A 27,104-nucleotide genomic window follows, 5' to 3' on the forward strand; every position below is an offset into this window, starting at 1 on the left:
GAGGAGAGGAGAGGAGAGGAGAGGAGAGGAGAGGAGAGGAGAGGAGAGGAGAGAACCTTTACCTGGGGGGCATGGATGTGGGGTGGAAAAGGAATGTGGGAGTTAATTCATTATGCTTCTAAAGCTGACATTGCTTTTCCATGCTGTTCTCACATTCACATTGAACGCTAAAAGTCTGGACTTGAATTAAAAATTATATTTATGGCATATCTGGAAAGATACACTGTGAGATTGGCCAGTCCTTTTCTATTTCTAAGAATAAGAGTAATGATGGAGATGGCTTATCAGACATTAAAACATCACACGGCTCTAATCGGGTAGTGCAGGGGTCATCCAGGAAAGTCAGAGCAGCGGAACGGTGTAGGAAGTCCAGAAGAGAACAAAGTATTTGTAAATATTTTAGAAATGTTGAAATGTTTGGTTTATTTATGAAATAATGACAGAACAACTGGTTATGCCTATGAAAAATAATGTAAAATCCCTAATTTAGGGCCAAATTAAATATTTCCATGATAAAAATAAATTTAAAAGAAAATATATATGAATATTTATATGAGGAGGTGAGAAAGGCTTTACCAGCTATTATTCCAAAACCACAACCATAAAGAAAAGCATGAATAAGTTGGATTTTAAAAAATCCTTTCTATCAAAAAAATTGTCAAAAATAAAATTAAAAGACAATAAACTGGGATAAAATTTGCAGTCTACGTGACAGCAGAATTAATACCTTAATATTTAAAGAACGCTAATAAAATGGTGTGAAAATGAAAAGAATCCTGGTGAGAAAATTGGCACAGGATGTCAACAGGAAAAATTAAGAGTTACAAATATATAATATGTATATATGCTATCTATGTGTGTGTGTATATGTATTTATATAAATAGTTCGATTTCACTAGAAAGATTTGCAAAGATGAGAAAAAAAAAGCTATGTTGGCAGGATTGTCAATTGGTACAGTATTTCCAGTAAACGATTTGAAATCATGTATCAAAATCATACAGTCTGACCCATACATTCCATTGCCAGGCACCTATCTGATAATAGTACAAAACAATGTCCACGGCACTGTGGTTTATAAGTTCAAAAATGGAAAATAACCTAAGCTATTCAATAATTAGAATTGCGTATTTGAATTATGATACATTTTTACAATGAGTTTACGCATTCATAAATAATGAAAAAGCACAGGTGTATTTTATGACATAGAAGCTATTTCTCTTCCATACCATCAGCTCCATGAATGCAGGGCCTCTATCAGTTTTGTTCACTGTTATAGATCTAGGGCCTGGAACAGAGCACATAGCAGGCGCTACATAAACATACTCGTATGTACAGAGAATGGTTGTTAAATGTCGTAGGCAGAGTTCTAAGATGGCCACTGACTTTTGTCCCCAGTGGTACTCCCATGATGTTACATTACATAACAAAAGGGATTTTCCAGTGTAATTAAGGTTACTAATCAGTTGAATTTAAACTAGGAGAGATCATCCAGGTGGATTTAACTCAATGACAAGAGCCCTTTAAAAACAGAGGGATTTCTCCAGATAGTAGCAGAAAAGGCAGTTAGGGAGATTAGAAACCTGAGAGAGATTCAATGTAAAAGAGGTTCCCCATTGCTGAAATGGAGGTCCCACTGCTGTGGACCTGCGAGAGCCTCTCGGTGCCGAAAGGGGTCTCTGGCCAGCACCCAGTAAACAAACAAGATGCTCGCCCATCCTGCTTACAAAGCACTGGCTTGTGCTACCAGCCTGAGTGAGTTTGGAGGCAGGTCCTGCCCCAGGGTCTGCAGCTAAGAGCCCAGACCCACAGACACCTTGGGGCCACTAAGCAGAGCACCCACTGAGCCTGCCTGGAACCTGTAAAACGTGATGTCAATGGGTATTGTTTTAAGGTGCTAAGTTGTGGCAATTTGGAATACAGCAGTAGAAATCTAATCAAGTAAATAAAGTAAGCAGGCTTCAAATCAGTACTTACAACACAATTCCCTTTTTGTTGATATATGCACGTATTTATGAGTTTGCATAAGAAAACTAGCCGAAGTCCCTACACTGTGATGTCAGTGGTATACTCAGTGGGCTGTTTTTGTTTTGTTTTGTTTGGGTTGGAGAATTGAACTAAATTGTACAGAATTTAACCACTAGACATCTGGAAAGTTTGATAACCCATTATTCTCATGGGCTAAATTGCTTGGAATAAACTTGGCCATTGTTTAAGTCCTTCTCGAGTGTCGCCTCACCACTGCAATCAACCCCTCTCCCCCTGCTTTTGTTCATAGAACTGTAGCTCTGGCTTTGAGATATGAAAAATCAGGGTTTGAAACCTAACTTCACTACCTATGAGCTTTTTACATTTGGATAATTTAAATAACCTCTATAGCTTTTCTTTCCCCAAATATGAGATGTGAATGAGAACAGTCACCAGGTAGGGTCATTGTGAGGATTCAGTGAAAGGATAATTGCAGAGCAGACAGTATCATAGGGAAATCATAGCGGCTAGTACAATTATTACTGAGCTCCTGGTACACTGCACGGCAGGTGCTCACTGCATCGCACCTCGTATTTATCAGAAGGGAGATGCTATAATAGCTGCCTTTGGGTCTTTCCCATGGCCCTTCCGTAAGGACCTCTTAATATTCTCAAGTGCCTAGCACAGTGCGTGTGGCACCTGCCAGGTGCTTAGTAACTTCTGGTTCAGTTGATGCATGAAAGAGTACAATAAATGCTGTGAAAATTGAATGATGGGCTCATGAGGCAATGCAGACCGCAGTAACGCAGGACTACCACAAGATGTCAATATAAATAGGAAATCTGGGCATTTCAGGAATATTCTGGATAACCTGCCCCTTCCCTCTCCTAGGACTGCAGGGAAGAGGCACAACAGTGATACTGTAAAGGCAGAAAGCCCACTGTCAGGGACATGCACACCTTTCTCCTATGTCACTGTGGCTCAACCCTTAAAAACACAGCTCCCGCTTGACAGAGGCAAGTCTCTCTGGGGAACTAGGACCCCTAAACCCAGATCCGGAGATCTCATCTGAAGACAATACCGTGTGTGCGCGCTTTGTCCTACCCCTGACTTCAGTCTACATCTCTGGGCCTCGGTGGAGAAGCGAGATGGTCACGATTAACACGCAGACTCAAACACTGATTTCACCACGTACCGTTTGTATGTCCGTGCAAGTTTTTCAAACTTTCTGAGCGTTTTTCAAACTTTCTGAGCTTTGTCATGTGAAAAAAAAAAAGGAGAAAACGAATATATAGAGATTACAGATATACTTGTCGCAGCCATAGAAATTTAAGCAGAACAGTATTCTCTAAAGACTAGTTCCCAGTGTATCCTGGAATCAAAAGGAAGGACTTTCTTTGCAATTCTGGAAGGATTTGGCCATTCAGCCCACAGCTACTTGGCCCAGAGCGTTCTATCGAACAGATCCACAGGTTTTCTGAATAAGGCTTACTTTGACATGTCCCCCCACCCCCCACAGTAAGTTTCCCTTTCAAAAAACACACTCTATTGAGCACAAAAATTGCTCCTCACCAGACTCTAAAAAAGGGTACGAATGCCGTTGTCTCTCTGGCTTCCTGTGGTGTCCATAAAAATCTCTAAGCAGAGTATTCTGGGCTCGTAAAAATGTCCACAGCCCGTTTCTCATCCGCCTTAATGACGTTTCCTAATGGCTGACATTGACATTGGCATCTTTTCTCTGGGGAAAGTGTTGTGCGACTAGCGTTCCCCTTCCCCAAAATAGATGGTAGGAACAGCCCGGGAGCTGGAATGCAGAGCAGCAGTTTTTCTCTTCCCACGAAGAGCTGGATCCTCCAAGATATGGGAACCCTGCCTCACTTCCTGTGGCAGCTGGCAGAGAGTTCCCATCGCTTCGGAAGAGAGTCAGAACCCCGTTTCACAAGCTGCAGGAGGAAACAAAGATATAGAGAATGAAGAAAATGATATCACTTCGCGTCGATTATGTGTAAACGAGGCTTGACGAGCTACGTTTTATAAATAAGAAAATCTTATTTAGAAAAGCGCATTATTTTGTTCAAAATATGTGATCACTTCACTTGATCAGGCCACTCCAAGGATGCTAAGCGGGGAAGCAGTCATGGATAGAAACTGGCCTAGAGATAGCATCAGCCTGGTCCACAGGGCTGTGATGAGATGGTGAGGGTGGACCGTAGGGGGAGAAGGCATGTCACACAGAGTGCCTTGAGAATTCAGAGAAGAAGATGTCAGCTGTGAGGAGGGGCTGGAAGCTGGCTGACTGGAGCAGGACCTGCCTTTCCCACCATTGCCTGACCCCTGCTCTGTGGAGTCTCGCATCATCACCCACGTCCGTGGGGCCTCCTGGAGCTAGGCAGTGCTGCAGATCTGAGCAGGGCTAGGCTTTTCCCTCGTTCTGGGGACATAAGGATGAATAATGTCCAGTATTGTTCTCCAGGGGCTCGCAGTAAAGTGGGAGTAAAAAATGCGTTAACAGCCACTTGTAAAAAAAAAAAAATGAGTATTTGGAGAGAAGTGACAACCCAGTGCATGGTGGCATGGCAGAGTAACACTTTCATTCACTGTCTTCTCTGGCCAACAGAGCGTTCTCTTCTGAATCACCATTTGCCTGAGAACCCACTGGGCTCTCTTTTGGTGTCACATATGGTTTTCCATAACTGAAATGTTTCTTCTGAGGACTTGGATTTGTGTTTGTATCTAAGTGATTGGGGAAGGTGCTCTAGCACATCATAAAGCCCTGAGTTTAAATCCTAGGTCCTCCAGTTTCCTAACCCCTTCAATTTCGTAACTCCTAAAAATAGGGAAAACAATATAACATTGAGTTGTGTTTGTTCGTTTTTGCTGTTGTTGGGGATTAACTAAGATGACATCTGTAGTTTCTGTTACAGTGGTTAATGCATAATAGAAACTCCATGCGCGTGCCCAATGATTGTCTCTTTTCTTGCCCCTCCCCACGCCCCTGGCTCGATCTGGAAAGTGATTCTTGCACCTGTGTTGTCATCTAAATAATGCTGCTAGTAAAAAAACCAAACATGACTATTCACCCTCTTCTGAGGAATGGCTCGGTCTTTCTTCTTCCACTGCAATCATAGCTGTTGATTTTCCTGCCGCTGCCTTCTCTATTAGCGAGGGCGCCTATCCATCTTTCCTGTCCTCGAGTCCTTTCCTCCCATCCCCCAGGAAATGACTTTCAGCAACCATGGTCTAAGGAAGTGGAAGTGAAAAAGTTTAACCCACAGGTGGAGAGATGAGGAACTTATTAGTCTCCAGTATCTCTTTTGAATCTAGATTTTCTTTTTTTTTTTTTCAGACTCTCTTCTTCTCCCTCCCCTTCCCCCAAATTATATTGCATCTGGGTGGCTAAATCCTGCTCACAGCTGTGCTGATGCCTTCTCCACTTTTCCCATCTGCCTGTTTGTTTTTCTTGGGTTTAGTTTGCAGTCTGCTATTTTGTATAAGCAAAATTATCCTTTCATGTCTTACCCATTTCAGCAGTTTCTTCTGGTTATTGTAAACTGCAGCATCTGTGCTGCTCGTCTCCTAATTATATTTCCAGCCTCCTAATAGGAAGGGCAAAGAGGCATATGGAACAGCAACATGGAGCCTTCTGCCTCCCTGACCTCCGCGGGGACTCCTCCCAGGATCTTCAAAGCTTTCTAGGGCGTTCTGTTGAGCTCCGAGTGCCAAGATAATGCACAAACGTCTGCTCTATAGAGACGATTATAACACAGATTTAGACAAAGCTCCTGAGCACATTTCTTTTTTCGTAGATGAGTCATCATGACTCTACAAGTATGACTCTATAAGTATATACATGTCTCCCATTTCCTGGGTCTAGTGATATTCAAATTATCTCCTTATTTTTAGACTAATTTGGACAGCTGGATTAAAGTTAAGAACAAAGGTGATTGGGATGTCAGCCTGAGACCTAGATCTAAGACCCAACATGGACACTAACTTGCTGGGTGTTTTGGGGAAGTTCCTTCAAACTCCCTTGACCTTAATTTCCAAATCAGTTAAATTAGCACCTGGACTAGATGAGCTGTGAAGTAAATGAGCAGGATTGATTCAATCAATTGTTCACTGTACAATAATGCATTAGGAGTGAGGGGAACTAAGATGAATTGGACATGGACCCTGTTGCAAAAAGAGCTCACAATCTAATAATGAGCAAATCAAATAAGTATCCAGATGACCTTAGTACAGCGAGTGCTAGCGTAGAATCATGGACAGTTCTCTGTATTGTTTATGAAATAATCTATTCCAGGAACCATTTTCTGTAAAGGGCGAAATAGTCTAAGTATTTTAGGCTTTGTGACCCATACAATTTTGGATGCACCTACCACACTCTACCATTATAGTGTGAAAGCAGCCATAGATAACAAGCCAACAAAGATCATGGCTGTGTTCTAATAAAGCTTTATTTATAAAAACAGATGGTGGGTTGGACTTGGCATCCAAGCTGCAGTTTGCTCATCCCTGATCTAGTGACACACAAATTTCATTGAGGTTATCCTTCAGTGTTCCCCTCTCTCTTATGAGAAAGACAAAACCCATAGCATGGCCTCAAGACCCTGTACGATGCAGCCCCTGCTTCCCTCCCCAGTGTTGTCTTGTGCTTCCCTCCTCCTCACCCCCCACCTTGCAACACCATGGGGCCTTCAGAGAGTATCTCCTCAGTAAGGTGCAGAGTTTCTGCCTTGCACCGTGTTCCTCACACCTTGTCCTTGTCTCCATACCTCCACCCCTTCATCTAGTTACTGTCTATCATCCTTCAGAGAGCAGCTCATGTATCACCTCCTCCTGGGAGCCCTGCTGGGTTCCCCAAACTAGGTCCACTCCTGTGCATCTATGCTCTCCCTCTTCCCTATATGTCTCTTTCGTAGCCCCTGCAGCAACAGTCATTCCTTATTTAATTCTTTCCTTCCCCATAAAGTGTCAGTTCCATGTGAAGAGCAGCCATAAATGTCTTGCTTTTTTACAGTTGTATCTTTAGTATCTACAACAGAATCTGGAGCAGAATAAACTTTCAAGAAGTTGAAAGGATGGATGAATGCAAGAATGCTATAGAGGGGAACACAGTTGCTAACTATTTCAGCCTGGGGGTGAGGGTGGCAAGTGGCGGGGAATGTTTCACAGACTAGGTGCCAATCTGAGGTGGGATTTGAATGACAAGAGGATTATGTGAGTCATTTCAATATAAACATAAAGACTTTGCTCATCTACACTACTCATCTGGTTTAACAAATCTCCACATTTCATGTTCTGTTATTCTTCTTCATTATTCTATTGGTTACTTTGAACATTAAATAGTACATTTAAACACCTCTTTCTTCTCCCACCAGTGCTGACTGATACCTAATAGCTATTACCAGGTTGTAAATTCGGGATACTAGTGCTTTTATACTTTCAGTTTTCTACCCCGCTATGGTTCTTGCTTTATGTTTAGCTGCACTTTTATATTCTCAATAGCAATATTTTGTATATATTGTCAGACAACTACAACCAAGCTCTTTGTCTAAGGGTTAATTCTACCTATTTCCAATCGCATGATTATGTCACATCCATTTATATTTAATTTTTAAGGCTACGTAAATACTGTGCATAGCTAAGCCCAGATGGATCCAATGCCAAGATTGATGGAGTTCTCAGAGGCGGATATTTCTACTTAGTAAGGTCCCAGGGTTCCTCTTTCCTTAATCCCCATCACTTATTAACACGGAACAACATGGCTCGTGTCATGTTTGTACCCGGTCTGTCATGTGATTCCCTATCTTCCCTCCTCAAGATGCACATATTGAGAGTTCCTATGTGTCTTTTTTCTCTCTGTATTTACCCCCCCTTATCATATGATACATGTATTGTAGCCCAAACTCTCAGTCATATTTTCTATTCAATAAAGTCCATCCAATTTTTTTTTTTTTATCTGAGAACCTCCCTTCCTCCCTGCCTCCCTGCCTCCCTGGTCTGCACTTCCAACTCTCTCTCTCTCTCTCTTTTTTTTTTCCCCAATCTGGTTGGTTGTTTCTAGGCTATCATCCTAGCACTTCCCTTTCCTTTCCTCATTGCCTTTCTCAATTTACTAGAATAGATTTTTAGGTAAATCCCTTAAAAGCAGTGCATGAGATGTAAATGTTTGACTACTTCCAAGCCTAGAAATGAAAATATCATTACAGTTTGTACCTGTTAGATAATTTGGCATATGTATCATTTGTGAGGCATCCTGTTGCCAGTGACAAACCATATCCACAATAGCTTAAGCAATAAAGATCCTTAATTATCTCAAATAACAGGAAATCTGGAGGTAGGTGGTACCAGGCTTGGTGCAGTGACTAAACAATGTTATCAATGACCCAGGCTCTTTCTATGATCCCACGAGGCCATCCCAGTGTGCTGGCTTATTACTGCATGATCACAAAATGGATGACACGCATCCAAGCATAATATCCTCAAATGAGTCTGAGGCAGGAAGATGGCCTGCTGGAGAAGAGATACCTTTCTGAAGAGTTCTAACTTTTTATCAGAAGAACAATCTTTTACAGAAGCAACTCTTGCTTAGATTTGTATTATCATCTCCCATTTTGAATAACCAATAGCAAAGAGGGATGATTTTATCACAATTAATTTAGAGCAATAATTCGTCATCCAGGGTTGTGGAAGGGACCTTTTCTCCTCAGCACATCTGTGTTCAACAGATACCTTAACAAACCTGGAGATGTGCCAACAAACGAGAAAAGAAAAAAAGAGTTATTGAGTAGAAAGCCACAAGTTTTGACCAAAGCTAACGATAGTGTTCTATGTTGATATGTTTTTTTCCTTCAGAACCATAAAAGCAGTATTCTATTGTGTTCTAGCATCTTGTATTACTAATGAGAAATCTGATGCTTGTTAATTTCCATTCCTATGATGCTTTCAGAATCTTTTCTACATTCTAGTGTTTGAAATTTGATGAGGGTGTGTCTGGGTGGGACTTTTTGTTCTTTTTTTCTTTTTTGCCTTTTTATTTTTTTAACTTGTGCCCTTCATCTTTGAAAAAGTATTTTTAAAATGTGATTTGTCCAAGGCTAGTTACCAAGTCAAGACTCAAACCGATTTCCAGTTACCCCATTTTACTTCTTTTATTCCACTCTCCACTGCCCATTCTCGGTTCTGTTGGAACCTGGACTCTGCCACTGCCCCTCCAAAATTTCCTGCAAAATTTGAATTCAATCATTCAGTTACTGATTAACTTACACTAATGAAGGCAAGGCTAGCATCTTGCTCTGTACCATAAGCACTTCCGCTCTGACTAGACCTTACTTTTTCCTCCAATTCCTACCTGTGTGCCAGGTGGGTCAGCAGAGAGCAGGGAAAGTGAATCAGAAACAATCATATTCTCCTTAAGCACAAGTACATTTTACTGATGGACATCCATTATACCTTAGTTCATACTTTATCATTTTTAATCTTATTTTTGTCAGTATAATAGTCACCTGTGTTTACTTTTAAATAAATCAGTAGAAGTCATCTGTACAAGACAAGATGGTCTCTATAATCTACTATTGCTGTTATTTCGGCCACGAAGTTTCAGGGTCATTTGTTACACAGCAGTAGAAACTGAGACATTAACTAAAAGGCTGAATGAAATATTTTGAAAGACATTTCCTGTGACATACTACCCTGTTATCTTTTGTGTGACATAAGCAACAGACTTAATTGACCTCTCTTCTGTGTTTTTATGGCACCTTATTCTTCGGGATAACACCTAGCTACATGGTCCACCCTATCTACAATGGGGAGCTCTTTGAAAGTATAATCGATGACTCATTCAAGTCACTCTCCCTGACATCTAGCAAAGAGTCTGATGCACAGGTGACACTTCAAAGTTACACATTGAATGTAACGCATATACATAATTTGAATCCAAACTTAAATAGAGAACAAATGCTGGCTCAATTCCTCTTACACTTTCACAGGAAACTTCTAGTGTAGGCCACAAGAAGAAAATCAAAGTAAATGGCCCTCCCACGTTTCCCATATCCTTCAAGTCACACAACACTGAGCAAAGGTCTCAGGGCACTTTGGCAATCCCCACGTGTCTTTCTTTAACAACCAGAAATTATGAGGCCTGGACAGGATGCAAATTGTTCTCAGTCAGCCTGGGAAACAAGTAAGAGAGCATCAGGCCCATGAAAATGATCCGTTTCGCCTTTCTTCCCTTGGCCTTTGAGAAGCAATGTCAGCTTTGAGAAATGTCAAAAATGTAAGGAGCACAGAAATCAAGTGAGCAGATGCCCTTCTCACTGGTCTGTTACCATCACTGAGGACAGCCCCCCAAATCTGCTCTGTTACAGAGTCTTGAGCCTTCAAGAGCTTGCATGTCCCAACATGTCCTTAGGACACAAGAAGAGAGATTTCGTGCCAGGCTATGGGAGGAAACCCACCTTGAGTTGCCATAGCCACATGGCTCTGTTGCTAAGACTCATGGCAGAAAACTCAGATTGGTGTGAAGGGCCCACTGCGTTCTCCACCATAATTAGAGCCTACACTGAGAAGAATCAGTGCATACTTTGTGGCAGGAACCTCGGTAGATAGCGAAAAAAAAACACGATATGCTTTTGGCACTCTAGACATTTACATTCTAGGTGGGGAGTGAAGAACATGTTTGGGCCATTTTGACTCTGCATAAGGAAGCACCTAACTTAGGACAGTGGTAGTTTAAACACAGCATCCTCGGAGCACTTAATATCTACATCTCGAAGGGGAAATAGGAAATAACCAGGTAAAGGAGAGGGGTCTGTTCAATATACAGGAAATGACACACCCCGGGGTGCAAAGACACAAAGCCTGGCAAAACAAGACACATTTGAGTGGTTACAAGGAGTCTCAATCGTTGGGGTGTGATGAGCATAGGAAAATCGTTAGGAAATGAGATGGAAGCAAGGAAACTTTAGACGCTGAAGCCCAGACCTGCTGAATCAGAACCTGCTCTTTACAAAATCCTGGGTCGTTCGTATCACACTGAGCTTTGAGAAGTACTGATCCAGAGAAAGCAGTGGTTTGAACCCAGCTTCGCTTTGGAACCACCTGGAGACCGTTTTTAGAAATGCACTGCAGGCCCACACCTGTTAGATATTCTGAGTGAGCTGCTCCGAGGTGGGCCCCAGACAGAGGTATTAGAAAAATCGGCAGTGGTGGTTCTAATGCCCCCTCATGACTGGGAACCACTGAGCCCAGGAGGGAAAAGAGCCCCGTGGAGAGAAGTGACTGATCCAAGTCACAGGGCACCCAGACTAGCAGTGAGATTGCAAGAGCTCTGCAAAAATCGCAGCGTCCTCCCATGTGAGAACTTCATCCCCAAACAGTGCATGTGACTCCGAAAACCCAGTCGTTTCTCTTTAATGTTAGCTAAATTGGGTTTCGTTTTCTATCAGTGCAAACCAACCAAAAGTTTGTGTAACCCACAGAGTAGAGAAAAGTGAGACGTGTTCCTTTTTCAGGGACTACGTTTAAGGATTCATGAAATAAAATAGGCTTTCTGGCATGTGTGCGGTACTGTGACAGAGCTCAGACCACAGAAACAGGGTCTGTAAAGATGCAACTGAAAGGACATGGCTGTTTAGTGGGCGGCATTCCCATGTGAATGACACTGAGGCATACTTGAAGGAAACTAAAAGGACCAGGGTTGTTAGGATGGGGGAGCAGTCCATTCTCCAATTTCCCCCAAGACACCACACACGTGCACTTCCTCCACGAAACCGTCTCTCACCTAACCTCCGAAAAATAAAGTATTGCGATCATCTTAGAAAGGAGAGAAATGCTTATTTTTAAACCCCACAGTTTTAAAAAGTATATTTAAGCATTCATAAACTATTATGGGAAAATCATTTTTGATTAATTTTTTTCAGATTAAAAAAATCAAAGAAACCGTATATGTTTTAGGAAGCCTACCTTTTATGATTTCTTTTATTAGTAAATAGCTCATACTGTAATTGTTTCTTTGCATAACAGAACTATTATATATAAAATGAATATAAGATTACTACATACTCATTTCTTTCCTTTCTTCGTATGAAGTAGATTTTCTTTAGAAACCAAATTTGTGCTTTGGGAAAGGCATCCAAAGAGTGAAGGATGTAATTTTATGAAACCACAAAAGGCTCTCCTAAAGGGATCTGACTTGAATATACACTGCAAGGAAATTAATAGTCTCAGTTCAAACATCCTCTTTAATCCATCTCCTTTTGCGTCTTATAAGGAGGAGAAGAATGCAGTTGTCAGGCTGACTTAGGGACAAGTGTTGAGCAACGCGCGGCTGGCAGGAGGCCATGCAAGGCCTTTCTGGGGTATCCCGGCAGCCTTCGGGGAGCTGCCAGGGCACGGACGTGTTGTGTGTCATTATCAATTTGCACTCTGATTTCCTAACAGTTCAAGAGGCCTTTTGACAAAAGCCTCCATTTAGATCTAATAATAACTCTGGATTTTTGCTAAACGTCTCACCACCTGGGAACAGGCCCAATTGCTAAACATGCTTCCACCGCATGTGTTTCTTTTACTGAACCTGGGAGGGACAGCCAAGCAGACTAGAAACTATCTCGGGGAAATGGTCTCACTTTTAAAAGTTCTTTCTCAAAAAGAATGATTTCAGTTCACTTATGAAGTCCACCTGAACACTCATGGTAGGTGTGTGTTACATCATTGTTGCCCAGGCCTAGCCTGGGATGATAGCAGCTAACCGTCAATGGCTCTCTGTTTCCTTCAGCATCATGTAATTATCAAATCGGATGGATTGCATTGCCCTACCTCCCCCTACTTAGTCACACAGCATCTAGTCCACATCCAGTAAGTTACCATACTTAAACCTCACTAACTTTTCAAGAGCATATTCCATATCTGGCTAGCCCTTTCGATTAGAACGTCCTTCAGTAACTTCTATTAATATTTCTCCATGTGAATACACAGAACTATCTTAGCCCTTCTCACTCTCAAAAAATTCTTGAATTTGCTCAAAGAAAACAGTATTTCCTAACTGCCCCTCTTTTCCGACAGAGGTTTGTTTTGTTTTGTTTTTTCCTTCGAGGCAACTATCCAGCGTCCCTTGGAGGATTTCGTATGTGGCTTGAGAATCGTGAATGTGCTTGGGGCAAATTGTGAGGGAGAAAAGTGAGGAGCTGAGTCAACATGAGGTGCGGGGAGTGTGCAGCATGCTGGTCCGGAAGTGAGCAGGGGACGGAGTTCATTTCCAAAATCAATAAGCACGGGTGGCTTTGTTAGAATGGCCTTGGATACATGGCCTTGCCTCAGCAACATTTCCTTAAACACCCATATCACTGTGCCTTCGCGTGTCCATCCCTGGCCTAGTATATACTGTACGTAGATGTTTTCCTCTGTTCTTGCCGTTTCTTTTGATCTCGCTCATTGGCGTGTCGACTATGAGATAGGGTTTTGGGACAGAAAGTGTTTTTACATTGCATCTAGATGGGCTTTCCAACCAGATCTAGAGTACCTTTAAAAATCTTTCCGAGAATTGGTCACCCAAGCTCGATCTAGACATTTCTAGAAATACAATGCCCCCAACCCAAGTCTCCTAGTCAGCTAATCCCATCAGTAACAGGGAATCCAGCACCATTAGAGTATTCTTCCTTACACTCAGGTCCCCCTGCATTCCAGGAATGTCTTCTCTGGAACCAGCTCTGCCTCTGAAGGAGAAGAAAACAAGAAATTTACACCCTCTTGTACATGACTGCCTCTTGGGGAAAGGTGGTTCAAAAGCATGCCAATATTTTTCTAGAATAGAGCTTTTGAAGTGCCATATAAACTGCTATGAACAGAGTGGCATCATACAAAAAAAAATGGTTTTAGCAATTTATTGCATTAGTTTCCATTATTAAACGTAAGAAACAAGGTACTTCTTGAGAAGAAAAAGATGTTTCAGTATTTAGAATGTATCCAGATTCTTTCTGTAGAAGCTTTGAAAATATATAAAAAGTGTTTTAAAATAATTATAATTTAGGCTGGCCAAATAGCTCAGTTGGCTAAGAGCTTGCTCAAGAGTGCGAGCTCTGAGCAACAGGGTCGCCGGTTCAATTCCCAGCCCGAGCTGAGCTGTCACTGGGTTGCCAACAGGTGGCAGGATGGCTCAGCTAAAAAAAAAAAAAATATATATATATATATATATATATATATATATATATATATATATATATATATATAATTTAGATAAAAATATTATTTTGGGGGGAATTAATTCTAAGAATATAATCCAAAATATGGGAAAAACTTTATATACCTTAATAATCAACTCAGTGATGTTTGTAATAACTAAAAGTTGAAACACTGCCAATAACCAAATTTGGGGATATAATTAAATAGCTCATGGCTATTATAATAATTGAAAACTGTGAAGTTTTAAACTATTTAAAATATTTTTATTAAACATAATATATCAACATATGAAATGAGAGAGGAGGAAAGCAAATATATCTAAAGTGAAACCAGTGCTTTGGAAAGAGATAGGAAGAATAAAGCCCTAAATGCTAGCTAGCATTATCTATATTTGAGTGTGGAGGCAGTAGGTAATTTACCTCTGTTTTCCACATTTCTTTAAAAAGTACATGCTTTACATTGTTAAAAGATAAGTGTTCTTTTAACTGGATCTCGAAGAGCTGAATCTAAAAGAAGAGAAGCGTAGAGAATGTCTGCACTTACCTTCTTCCATGTTGAAGTATTTTATGAACTTTTTTGTGTGTGTTTTTTTCCCCCAGTTTCTCTAATGTCTGCAATCAGTTTGATAAACCACACAGTCACTTAGGCCCCATTTTACTACTCAGTAACATGAAAAACTAGGTAATGATGGACTCTTACAAGTGCAATTTTTTTTTTTTTTTTAGTTTTTTACAAGAGTTCATGTGAGCCAAACTGACAGCATATGCTGGGGAGCAACATCTCAAATGCCCCCTCAGTATTTGTTAACGATTGCAAAACGCATGGGTCTCATTCCATCCAACATTATTCATTTAGTAGGCTGAGTCTGTGCTGAGAGTCTTAATCTTAACCTAATGATCTGTTTATTTGACACTTCTCATTAGAAACCCCAGGCTTCATGGGAAAATGGTGTTCAAAATACCAAACGGCTACCCCTGGGGACAATTTTCGCAATCAAGATTATGTGCAGTCTTGTACTGCAGAGCAGAAAAACTGTGTCTCCTTGTGGCCATAACATAAATGCCATGCCATTTCTGAAGCTAACAAGCTCATGTTTTTGCTAATGCAAATGAAATGCTACAGACCTGTTTTTATTTTGGTAAATTTTACTGAAATCACAAAAATCGTTTTCTTCTAAGTCAGTGTTGTCTTTTGTAAATTAAAGCCAACTAAAACCTATTTACTAAGAAAATATAATTTGTGAGCCAGGGTATGCTATAAAAGTTATTTCCCTGTCACCAATAGCTGGAAGCAGAATTTTTTTTAAGAAATGAGCTTTTCACAGGAGGCTATATTTAAATTGTCAAATTAATCATAAAATAAGGTTTATGAAATATTGTCAAAATGGTTCCTTTGTTGCATATTACAACAGAAAATTGTCTAGAATAGTTAAAAGGTCAACTGTTCTTCACCCTTTAGGCAAAAATCCTGCTTGCAGCAGGATAATGGGAGATGTTAAAGAGAAAAGCTTATGTGTCCAATAAAATCCTGAAGGCAGGTGAGAGAAGGGAGTAAATTGTATCATCTTTCCTGTGGAAAGAAATCACAATGAACTCCCTTAGGTAAGCCATCCATTTATTTTTTCACCTGCTAAATAATGTATTTCATGTATTCATTAATTAAATTACTATACAATAATTTATCAGTAAGTCATTTCCTCAATCACTAGTCAATAATTTACTGATTCATTAATTTGATCACTCATTCATTCACTTTTTTATTGAACTGATATGTACATTCATTTTTATAACTAACATTTATGAAGTTGGTTGGAACTGGCGATGAGGAAATGAGAAAGACAGGTCTCTACCCTCAGGGAGTTCCTTGTGAAGGAGGCAGACACAGTGGGCAAAGGCATGAGCGGTGCAGAGAGAAAGGAGCCATTGCCCGCCCTGGGAGCCTCAGGGGGTTTTGCCATGTTATTTGAACTGGGGCTGCAACGTGAGCTCATTAGATGGAGACCAGCAGGGAGAGTTAGGAGGGTTCATGTTGGAAATGGAAGGAAGGTTCTTTCCAGACAGGGGAAGCAACTTGAGCCAGGTACAGACGTGTGAGAAATTATGCCATGTTTCGAGAATGGTGACTAAGCTTAAATGTTCATGGAGAAATTGAGTAAGACAAAAAAGACCCTAGGTAGGACAAACAGGCTGGGGTCCAATTGTGAACAGCCTTTCAAACTACTATTTAGGGTGATAAAGGTGTTGATTACGTTTTCACAGCAATCGTGAATGTATACTAGACCTTCTCTTGTTTTATCCTCATGAATAACTAGACACAGTTATCACAGTTTTAAGGAAATTGAAGCCTGGTGAACTGATCTCCCTTTGTGTCGCCATCAAACTTTTCAAAGCCTTGGTATCATAGCTCTGGTAGAGCTTTTTCTGAAAACGTTTCCATTTCACTCGTTAGAACATGCGGCTCTGGAATACAGGAAGGTACCATGTCATTCACTCCTGTGCCCTCGTCTCCTAGCGTCATGCCTCACACATGACAGGGTGCATAACATTTAGAGAACGGAAGAATTTAGAGAATGGATGAATAAATGAGAGCATGCAAGAAGGAAGGGAGAAAAAGAGGGAAGGAGGGAGAAAGAAAGGGAGGAAAAGAAGGATAGAAGAAAGGAATGGAGGGAACAAAGTAGGAATGAAGGAAGTTACAAGGTAAAACTGCTAGAAATTAGCAAGGTAAAGTAAGAAGGAAGGTGTAGAGTGGGAATAGAATCAATGGAATTGTAATAGATAAGCATGATATCAGGGATGGGAGGGCAATACATGGGGGGAGGGGGGTTGTTTGTGAGGGTGAAAAGGATAACTATTGCATTGTTCTGTACACCTGAAACTAACAATAAAAAATTTAAAAAAAAAGAAAAAAGAAGGAAGGTGTTTGGTTCTGTAGTCAAATCAACTCCCACACCCTACTTTATGGTTTGGGTTACACACCACGCCAATAAGAACGTTATCGTACTGTTTTTACTCTGAATGCTACCCCCAAAAGTAAATTGTTCATGTTATTCATGATATCAATTAAAATATATATTGAATAACATAGATAAGAGCTTTCTTACAGTGGAGACTGTGGCTTTTTCTTTTGTCCTGGTATTATCTGACATTTAGTAGTCATAATTCATGAATTCTGGTCAAATGAATGAATTCAGGTCCTTGTCAGTGAAGTGGTGTGGTGATTAAGAAAATGATAGGATGCTCTTCAAAAATGAATGAATATTCAAATATATATATATATATATATATATATATGTATGTATGTATAGTTTATGAAAATAAGAGCATGCAGGAATAATATCCTTTCAAACCACATTATTGTTCAGATGTCTTCTTGTGTCAGTGAGGATTCAGAAAACATAATATATAGGCACTAAACAATATTTAGCCATTCAGTTACACAGTTAAATTTATATTTGAATTGTATTTTTATTTTAGCATTTTATATAAAAACGTTATCACAGAGGCTATTAAACATCTTTTAAATAAATAAATTATAAAAACCCCAGCTGACATATTTTCTTTTCCCAAATTCTGGTCTTTTTGTTGTTTGACTTGTAATTGCAATGAAGATGCTTATTTTTACTAACACTTCCATGGTTGTAGAGCAATCTTAATGATTTTATTGATCCTACTATGCCTCAAATAATTTGTTAACCCTTCAAATAATTTATTAACCCTTCCCTGACTGCTGTCTATTCCAATGTTTGCCACTTGGCAAATATTCTCAGGAAAAGAATGAGGGAAGGAGGGAGGGAGGGAGGGAGGGAGAGAGAGAGAGAGAGAGAGAGAGAGAGAGAGAGAGAGAGAGAGAGAGAGATTGTTTCCAGGGGGTGAAGTAAAAGAAACAGGGCTCAAACCAGTTCTCACTGTGACAAATATCTTTACCCATCCACCATTTTCCTTTGAATTTCCTTAAAATTACATTTTATATCTAGACACAGTGAGTAAAGCTTATCATTTAATGACCCTTGATGTCCCTGCTCGCCTGCATTCAACATGGCTGAACAAATTTATGCCACCAGGCACATGCGTGCTACATTCTGCTACTATTTCCCAGCATTTGGGTCATTATGCTTTATTATTGTTAGCTTAGCTAAAAAACGTTTCCCCAACATTACTGTATTTGCACTGTGATTACCAAGGAATTCAAGTGATACAATCACATTATGTTAATGCTGGTCTGTCACTCTGGCTCTTCACTAAATCATAATGGCGCTACCCCACGTAGGCCTTTTTTTTTGAAGTAACATAACTTACAAAACTGCACAGTGTCATTAGCCCAGGAATTTTTCTGTTGTTGATTTTATGTCCATTGTGACGATCTCAGACATGCTCTTTCTTGTCCTCCGTGGCCTCCATTTTGCCTTCCATGTGGCTTATAGTTCTAACATAATTTGGTTAGTGGTATTCTACTACTTTTAACTCTAAAATATCCTTGTCAGATGATTCCTATCTAGTCTAGACTGTCCCAAAGAATATTCAGTGAAGCTTCTTATTCTGGAGGATGCTAAAATGTGTTATGTGCTAAAAATTGATTCATAATTTAGGAAGCAATGGGTTAAGCAAAATAAAACAAATTTCTTTAGTGCATATATTCTCACTTTATGCATCACGTATTTCTAAAAGATGGATATAGTTTTTCAAAATCTAGACTAGGAGCATAGAAGGTATTGGGCTTCCATCCATGCAGGCAGAGGTTTGCTTTGTCCATAGCCAGGGATTCTAAATCTCAATTAACTGATTAAAGGAGAATTTGACAAAACATACTCCCTTGTCACTGGTTTACAATGTCCTTCGGCAACTGGATCACTTCTTTTCTAATCTATAGTGTATTTTTCCATAAATCATATACATTTGACTATTAATTATGTGGAGCCTCCAAAAATTCTGTGCTCCAGTGGAAAAGGAACAGCTTCAGAATTAACGTATCATGATAATCCTCAATGTTCGTGGATGGCTCCAATTGAATGGTGTATGGGTGAGATCAGTAAACCCCTCAATCCTAATTAAACTAGCCAATTGGGGGATGTAGTGTGAGTGACCTTTATTATAAGGAGGTTTACAAACGGTCTATAGGATACTTGCTAATTAAGTTCTCAAAAGAAACAAAAACCAGCAGGTTCAAGGGTTCTCAATGCATTTAATTCTAGTGCATTCCTTTTTTTTTTTTCTTAATTGGAGAACAGCCATGGTCATTGGTTACACATTGCTTTCACGCTACAATAGCATAGTTGACTCTGTTAGGGAGGGCGCAGCTCACAGTGGCCCATGCATGAATCGAACCAGTAATCTTGGTGTCAGCACCACGCTCTAACCAACTGAGCTAGCAGGTCACCCCTAGTGCATTCCTTTTTAAAAATGAGTATGGTTTGGAACCTCAGGCCATTGGTGAGAGAGCATAGCTAGGTCTTTTGTTCCTGTTTCAGAGACAGGATTTTAATATAATTTCTTCTTTAGTAAAGAGTTCTTTCTTCAAAAGGATTCCTAAACATTCCCGCTTATGTTAAATTGCAACAATAACTCCCATTTATTCAGTTCCTAATATGCAGCAAATACGATGGTAGGCATACTGCCCCATGACAACTTTGCAAAATAACTGGGATGATTATTCCCCTTTTACTTACGTGGAGGCTGAAAATGAGAGTTTAAACTGCTCACCGGCATCACAGGGCTGGTGGTCAGCAGAGCGTGCTATGCCTTTCTCAAGTCCTTTCTACACTGAATTCCCTTCACCCAGTAGGGGACATAGGGAATCACTCTGCTCATGAAAGTGACTCCACAGGCCTGTCACTGAGCTTCCTCAACTCTTATTTCAGAACAAAAAAAAAAACCAAAAACCATTTGACATTTAAAATTCAAAAACAAAAAACCCTAGAAGGCAAACGGCCTTCCTGTAATCGTTTTTTTGCTTCCCAAGGGAAGCTCATTCAACATGAGAAACTAAAATTAAAATGTTGGCGGGGGGAGGAAGGCCCAGGCAGACACAAAGATAGTCAGGGAGCATCTGATGATGCTTGGAGGAGAGCAGGAGTGAATTCCCTAATGTCAGAAAGAAACGTGTTCAAATCCCTCCCCCTGCCTCACGTTCAGTCCCTTCACCTTTAAAATACAAGGGTAGAAAATGGGATTAGGCAAAACAGATGACCTCCTCACACAGAACAGGCTCCGGAAGAGCAATGCGGGGCAAGGGTAAGCCTCCTTAGCCAACGTGGCCACGGAGAGCAGCGCTCCTTGGCCTGGCCGCCGGGCTTTTTGAGGCTGGATGCCTCTTTCCTAACGGGCCATGGTGTCCATGCCCCTTGCTCTTATTTAGTTAACATTCTGCTTTATATTTCACTGACTTTTTACAAATCTACCAAGTTCCTAATATTTGTTTATAATTCTGCTCAAGATAAAATTTTTTTTTTAAATCTACCAATGAAGTGATTTCTGTAGACTTTCCTACTCAGATTGATGCTCCAAAGTGCGAGCTGCCTGTTTTACTTGTAAACAAGGCGGATAGTAATGTGATGCTGTAATTTGTCACTAACCTGAGTGTCATCTGCACAAATTCATTCTGACAGCCCATTTTTTTTTCTAACTGCATTTTCTCAACATGCTAAGGCAGTACAAAAGTATTTAAACCTGTTTTTAGAATCCCAGTTTTAAGATGACAGATACAGATAATGAAGAGAGAGAGAGAGAGAGAGAGAGAGAGAGAAAGACAGAAAGAAAGAAAGAAAGAAAGAAAGAAAGAAAGAAAGAAAGAAAGAAAGAAAGAAAGAAAGAAAGAAAGAAAGAAAGAAAGAAAAGTCAAGGAAGAATGGAAGGAAGATCTTTTTCATTAAAACCTTAAAAAGACAGGATAAAATATATCCTTGAATTAATAAAGCCTTAAAACTTAGAAGTTGAAGCATGTGAACACATGATACGGCTGATGGTGAGTGGTTTTACTAAACCCAGAAACATAAGATCTTGAATGTTAGCACACACGTAAGGCCTGGAGATGAGAACTTGGGCCCACAGAAGCCAGGGGTCACCAATGAGACCATTGCTAGTCCCGCAAATATCGCACCATCAGTGAAAGAGGAATAAAAAAATAAATCTCCCCTCTTCCCTAAAACCTAGCAAGAAAACTTATTTGTCTCTATCAATGCTTCATATTGTAATAGTTTGGACTCTTAAGTTTGTACCACCTGAGTCACCAGGCAGAAAGAAATATACAAGGCTGTGGAGCTACTTCAACAACACTGGCTACATAGGATTTCCCACAGGGCATGCGGGTGGGGAGAGGGAGGCCTTCTTAATTTGAGCTCACAATCAAAAATTACAAAATGCATGAGGAAATCATCCTCCCAAGGACAATGAAGCAGACACAGCCACGAGGACTGTGAAAGCCTGAGGACATTAGCTAGTAAAATGATCATGTGAAAGACAAATTATTAAAGACAAAACGAGAAAAATCAACACAGTAATAAAAGAAAAAAAAAAGATGTGAAAACAAAAAAAAATGGGCGATTTGACAGAAGAATAGAACTTCTGGAAATGAAAAGTACTGTTCTTGAAATAAAAAGAAAAAAAGTAAAAAACTCATGGGACAGATGAAACAGATTAGACTCATCAAAATAAGGAATTAGTGCAGTGAGAACATATATTTGATTACTATTCCCAGAAGAAGGCAAGAAATGATAAGGACATGGCAAATATAAAGGGAGCATTAAGGAAGAATGGGATGAGAAGGTTCAATGTTCATCTACTATGAGAAGATGATAGACAGAATGGTGCTGAAACAATATTGGAAGAGGCAATGGTTGAAGGTTTCTGAAGTGATGAAATGATAACGCATTCTCAGAAAACAGCTTTCAGAAGGAAGTAGGCATTGAACCCCCCCCCCCATTTAAACATACGACACAAGATAGATGCTTCAAAACACCCAAATAAAGACAGGATTCCATGCAGTAATATGCATAAGGGCTTGCGGCTGCACCCAGGATATAATACGAATTATGTAATAGGTCACTATTCTTTTTAATTTTTACTACTGTAATCAGATGCTATTATTATTCACTTTGCTTCTCTCTATGTTAATGAAATGTCATAACAAGCAATATAAATGGAGAAATCCAGTAGCTATAGCATGGTAAAAAAAAAAAAAAGTGCGGTATGAGATTATTTGTGTTAACTTCAAACACGCAGACTGGCCAACAGTCCATGTTATTTTGTGGGAATAATACACAGCCAGTCTGAGGAGAGTGGTGACCTGTGGGGACCTGGAAGGGAGGAGGTGAGGAAGGGAGTGGTCAGGCTCACCACACTGGAGTTCTTAGGTTTGGGCACTAAAAACAAATTCTGAAACAAACATGGCAACACGTTAACTTCTGTTTAATTTCAGCGGCAGCTGCCTCCCCCGATGGTGGTTGAGATGGACCGCTTTCATGGGCCAGCCCAGGCCCAGGCTGCCAAACATGGCTCCTGCTGCAGAATGCTTCTGCCTGAAAGAAAGCCAGTCTTCTTTTCACTTCGCACACAGACGCGAGCTCGCGGTGGCCCTGTGAGTAAGTGGCTGGCTGTTATATTATTTTCTGTACTTTTCTGTGTTTGAAATATTTCACCCCTTTAACAGGGAACTATGACTTCCTGCATGGAGCTTCAGGTGAAAACAGAATCGCCATGGCTCAACATTGTCACAATTCCCGTGTAACTGTATCCCATCACTTACTGGGCCCAGTTTGCCACTTTCAACCATGTGACACGGGCTCCTCTGGGTCTCCACTCCCTACCTGAGGAATGGATTATGGGTTATAAGACAGTTACCCCAGAAATCAGTGGCAGAAAATGTAGTTTTCAGCTCTCCAAACAACATAGCTTCCAATTGTCTTAAGAAAACATGAGAAGAGCTGGAAACCGCCTTTTAGGTCCTGCTTTGGAAACATCGAGGAGGCTTATTGTCATGACAGCTGGGTCTGGTGGTGAAGGGAGAGTGCAGATACGGTAAAACCTGAGGGCAGAGAATACCAAGCAGATCATTTATCTAGCTCGTGAGGTATAATTTCTATAGTGCTTTCTCCCAAAATGCAAAAGACCACAAAGATCAAAGTTCATCTCCAATTGTTTGATACACCTTATCTGGCTACTCTAAAGAAAAGAAGCCTGCGTAATACTTCACTTTTTAAAAGTGGAATAATAATGACTAGTTTTACTCCAAACCCACTAATATATGAAAATCCAAATACTAAGCCTCCTTCTGTGGTATTTAGTAGTAAAAAAAAAAAAAAATCACTATGTTAACTCTGATGAGAAATAGCATTTTCCTAATAAGAATTCATAGATGATTGATGATAGGTAGATAGCTAGATAGCTAGATAAATATGAAATTTGATTTGCTTCTTTTTTCTCTCTACACAAAAGGTACATATTGCTAACCACATATCTGACAAAGTTCTTGTATCTAGAATATATGAAGAATTCTCAAAACCTAACAGCGAAAAATAACATCCAATTAAAAATGAGCAAAAGACATGAACAGACATTTCACCAAAGAGGATATATGGTTAGATGGCAAATAGTACATAAAAAGACGTTTGACATCACTTGTATTCCATTTGTAATTCATTCTTAAATGATAAAATTATGGAAATTGCAAACAGATGAGTGGTCGTCAGAAGTTAGGGTTGGATGGAAGGGAGGTTGGATGTGACTATAAAGAGATAAGAGGAGGGAGATTCATGCAGCGACAGAACAGTCCTGTATCTTATTGTGGTTACAGCAATCTACACGTGGGATAAGTGGCACAGCACTACACATGCAAATCAGCTCATAGAAAGCTGGTGAAATATGAATGAAGTTGGTTTACTGTATCAATGTCATTTTTCCAACTTTCTGGCTTTGATATGTTGCCACTAGGAGAAACTGAGCCAAGGCATGCACACAGCCACTCTATTATCACTGTAGCAACTTCCTGTGACTTTATGACTACTTCAAAATAAAAAGTTAAAAAAAGTAAAAGGGAGGAGGAGGAGGAAAAAAATGATGTATGCTTTGTTTTGATTCTTGGCTTTAGGGGTTCGACCTTTTGTTCTAGCTCAGTTGTTTTTCATATGGAGGCCATAAAATCCAATGGTGATGTTTGTGAAATATACATGGTTACGTGGTTAAGCTTCTTCCTCTGGCGAACTCCTTGGTGGTAGAGAGAGGGGTGGGGGTTGGGGATGGGTAGGAGGGGAATCTTCGGTCTCGTGTGTTTTTTGGAAACGTCCCTCAGATCATTCCGCCATCATTGATTTCTTCCTAGCCCACATAACTGTTGTTAGAGGAAGGACTTGAAGCGTCAAGTTAATTTCTTGGCAGGACCCACATTTCAGCCAAGGAATAAGGGCTGCTGTTTGGGTCTCACTGTTGCCGGTAGGATAACACTTAGTGACATAGAAGCTGCTCAACCCACCCACCCCTGCTCAGAAAAATATCTGGCAGTCTACCAGCCTTGTCCGATAATGGGGCCAGACAATTATGTCAAAAGAGAGTTTTTTCATACTCTCTAATCTCTATTGTCTGCTGATAAGTGGTGAGGTAAATAGGAACAAGTGTAAGGGGCAGGGGCGAGATAAAAGGTCTGAGTTGTCTTCCATATTTTCACTTTCATTTCTGCATTGCTGCCCCAAACTGCATAAAGTCAGTTCTCTATGGAACCCAGTGGCTTTCTGAAGAAGAAGGCTTCTGAACCCGCCGTATGGAGCCTACTGACCTCTGAAAAATCTGGCCTGCTCATGGTTTTTGGATTGGGCCAACAAACGCAATGGCTATCTCTCAGTGATTCACTGTGTCTCAGGTTAGAGAAGCATCATTTAGCCCCTGAAAACTTGTGTTCTTATCCTATACCTGCCACAATTCTACTGTATGATCTTGGATAAGTTAATAGATTTCTTAACTTTGGTCTCTTCATTTATAAAATACAATTAATAGTAGTGCCTACTGCATAAATGTTAGGAGTATTAAAATATGCAAATGTATGCAAATTGCTGAGCAGTGTCAGGGTCATAGGAAAAACACAAGCTCAGTAAATGCTCACTAATATATCATTATTAGTGTTTTATCCAAAAAAGGAAAAGCACTAAGCACAAGTCTTGGATTCCACTCCAGCCTGACACTTAGAATATATGATCTCAAAGACCATAGCTAGCCACTAATTGCCTAAGTGTTTTCAACTATAAAATGAGGATAGATTCATTTACTACTGGAAGATATAAATGCTGGAGAAGTTAATATATATGGAAATCTTAAGGCTTTAAACTCTTGTAAGAATGTCTTACTGTTCTATTAAAGTCACCCTTTTGAAAGAGGAGGAAATACCCTGTATTATCACATGTAAACACAAGCTAATGCCATCACCACGTGGGTCTTTACAGCATTTGTCCTGCACAATTGTTAGAAGCCCTTGACCTCCCTCCCACCAGACACTACCTCACCAACCAATTTAATATACAACTGAATCAAGTCCATAAAAAAACATTATTCTAGCCATATCTCTTCTTTGCTAAAAATATCCAACAGATTTTCATGATCTCAAAATATAAGACAATGTAAAATCGGTAAATATTAGGCATAGTTTCAATCCTCATGACAGTATCCCCAAAATGTATTGTTTTAAATTTGACCATCATAGGCTTTGCACTTGTAGGCGACTCACAGCTGCCCTCCCAAAGCCCCACATTTTTCTGTCCTCTCAGCCTTTGCACACACTGTCTATTCCCCTCGAGAGCCTTCTTGCAACCCACATGCATATACGCCGTGTACAAATCCTCCATAATCTCCAAAATGAGATTCAAATGGTATTTTCTTGTTTATTCCAAAGCCCTCTGTATTAGTTCCCTGTGGCTGCTGTAACAAATTATCGCAAAGTTAAAACTTCAGAAATTTATTTTCTCACAGTTCTGGAGGCCAGACGTCTGACTTCATGGTGTCAACAGAGCCGGGCTCTCTCCAGAGGCTCCAGGGAAGATCCCATTCCTTGCCGTGTCCAGCTTCTGGTAGCTGTTAACATTCCTCTCCTTGCAGCCTATATTAGTCAGTTTTCTCCAGAGAAACAGAACATCTACATATACTCATGTGATTCTGGAAACTGGCAAGTCCAAAATCTGCAGAAAGAAGTCAGCAGGCTGGAGGCCCAGGGAAGACTTTCAGCTGAGCCTGAGGGCGTCTGCTGGCAGGATTCCCTCTTGCTCAAGGGAGGTCAGCCTTTTATTCTATTCAGAATTCAAGTGATTAGATGAGGCCCACACACCTTATGGAGCGCAATCTGCTTCACTTAACACTGATTGATTGAAATGTCAATCTCATCCAAAAACACCCTCACAGAGACACCCAGAATAATATTTGACCAAATATCTAGGTACTGTGGCCCAGCCAAGTTGACACATAAAATGTACCACCACCTGGCCCCATGGCTCCAGTCTCTGTCTCTTTGGTCACATTGCCTCCTCTTCTTTTATCTATGTATCTTTTTCTCGATGCACCTATTTTAGAAGAATAACTGTGATTGAATTTAGAGCCCATGTGGATAATCTAGGTTAAGCTCCTCCTTGCAGGTTCCATCAGAGATGCAGAAAGAACAGTGGGAAAGGGGAGAAGAGGTGGTGAACTCTAGCAGAAAGGCTGACCTTAGAAAGGCTTCAGTTCACATTCCATTTCTCTACTCTATTGACTCTGTGGCCTTAGGCAGATTCCCTTCATCCATTGAGACTGTTCCCTTATCTGCAACATAGAAATAATGACCCAGCATCATTAAGTGGTTTTGCATAGTAAATATTGATTATTGCCTTAGTCCCTTCCGGCCATTTCTAGACCAGGTAGCTCATGAACAACAGAAATGTACTGTTTAAATTTGTGAAGAGGAAGTCCAAGATCCATGTGCCAGCTTTCTTCCTGGTTCACAGCTGGCTCTT

The 27,104-nt window shown here is 40.3% G+C and overlaps 1 long non-coding RNA gene across 1 annotated transcript in view; it reads left to right on the plus strand.

Annotated features, from left to right (window-relative positions):
• LOC109386640 (uncharacterized) overlaps positions 1-26,429 on the plus strand; it is a 27,185-nt gene extending 756 nt beyond the window's left edge. Inside the window, exons 2-3 of the long non-coding RNA XR_002124819.1 lie at positions 22,559-22,721; positions 26,092-26,429. This is a non-coding gene — a long non-coding RNA (uncharacterized LOC109386640). The remainder of the gene's footprint in view (positions 1-22,558; positions 22,722-26,091) is intronic.
• The last annotated feature ends 675 nt before the right edge of the window (positions 26,430-27,104 follow it).

This window comes from Hipposideros armiger, unplaced genomic scaffold, assembly GCF_001890085.2.
Source record: "Hipposideros armiger isolate ML-2016 unplaced genomic scaffold, ASM189008v1 scaffold_137, whole genome shotgun sequence".
NCBI classification, from domain to species: domain Eukaryota; kingdom Metazoa; phylum Chordata; class Mammalia; order Chiroptera; family Hipposideridae; genus Hipposideros; species Hipposideros armiger.